We start from the raw sequence: 1,548 nt of genomic DNA, 5'->3' as shown, positions 1-1,548 counted from the left end.
CTCACTTGGTTGATACCTTTGCCATCTTGAATGAGTTAAATTTATCACTGCAAGGACCAAATGTAACATGCCTCGATTTGTCTGAAAATATCTGATCATTCCAAATTAAACTTCAGCTTTGACAAAAAAAAACAAAACTGGATGAAAATAAAATTTACATTTGCCTACCTTATCTGCTTTCTTAGAGGAACATGACATTGAACCAGACAAAAGGGTTACGATAATTTCTGTGAAAGAACACTTGCACATACTTGCAGACAAAATTTCATTGTCCTTTCAAAATCTACCTGGCATCCCATTTGCACTTGCCAGAAGCCCATTCACAGTCAAAGTTGAAGATGTTCCAAGAATTCATTGAACTTATTAACAGCGATGCAGTGTGAACTGATTTCTCCACAATGCCGGTTACAAAATTCTGGATCAAGTGTTTGCAGTCATATACTGTTCTTATGTTGTGCCTTCTTCTTCCATTTCCAACCACATATCTTTGTGAAACAGGGTTTTTCAGTGTATTGGTTATCAAGTCTAAATACAGAAGCAGACTTGTTGTGGAAGATGATCTTCTTTGTGTACTCGCAAAGACTGCCCTCTCAACCATCTCAGTGACGTTGGCTTTTACACACACTGTCGCAAAATGTAGCAATGTAGTTTACTGTCGCTTTATTAAGACTGCTATCCATGCTACACCATGCTTCAAGACAAAATTTCATTTACTTGTGATTAGAAACATTTCACAATATATAATTACATAGTTTTTGCGATTAATCACTATGCTTTAATTATGTTCAATTTCCTACAATGAAAATACATCCTGCATATCAGATATTTACATTATGATTCATCACAGTAGCAAAATTAAAGTTATGAAGTAGCAATGAAAATAATTTTATGGTTGGGGGTCACCACAACATGAGAAACTGTATTAAAGGGTCATGGCATTAGGAAGGTTGAGAACCATTGCACTAAAAACTGTTGTAAATGCTCACCTCTGCCTGGGTTATAATCCAACTTGGAAAGGCTTGTCTTTGTCATGCTAATTAGGAATGATCAGCACAGATCATATCCCTAGTTAATCTCTTTAAAATAGATTAAACTAATGAGCAGCTTAGGGATGGGGTAAGGTGAGGTGTCCTGTGAAAACTGTCCAGAAGCAGAGCTGGAACAAGGACTTTCCCCCTAGAACCAACAGAGAAAGCCTTCCCCTACAACTGGTGCCCTGAATTCAGACTTCTAGCCTAGGCATTGGTGGAGGCAGAAATCAAATTTCCTAAAACCCTAAAAGAACTTCCCCAAACCCTTGAGGAATCAGGACAGGGTTCCCTGGAAGTCCCATTTTTTGGTCTGGTAGTGTTGTGGTTCTGTGTGGGAGAAACCAGCCCCTCATACGATCCTGGGTTTGGTAAGCGCACTTGTACGGTTAGGATAGATAAAGATTACAGTGAAGTCATAGAAATTAGGAGAGAGTAAAATGGAGTCAGACACATTTCATGGTAGCATGCTCACTTCCTGAACAGCCATGCACAGCGCGAGCAGGGAGGGCAGGAGAGG

The sequence above is a fragment of the Echinops telfairi genome, unplaced genomic scaffold, assembly GCF_000313985.2.
Source record: "Echinops telfairi isolate 266 unplaced genomic scaffold, ASM31398v2 ScPeMD7_1713;HRSCAF=2227, whole genome shotgun sequence".
Lineage (NCBI taxonomy): Eukaryota > Metazoa > Chordata > Mammalia > Afrosoricida > Tenrecidae > Echinops > Echinops telfairi.
The sequence above is the reverse complement of the archived record's forward strand: the minus strand, read 5'-3'. Positions refer to the sequence as shown.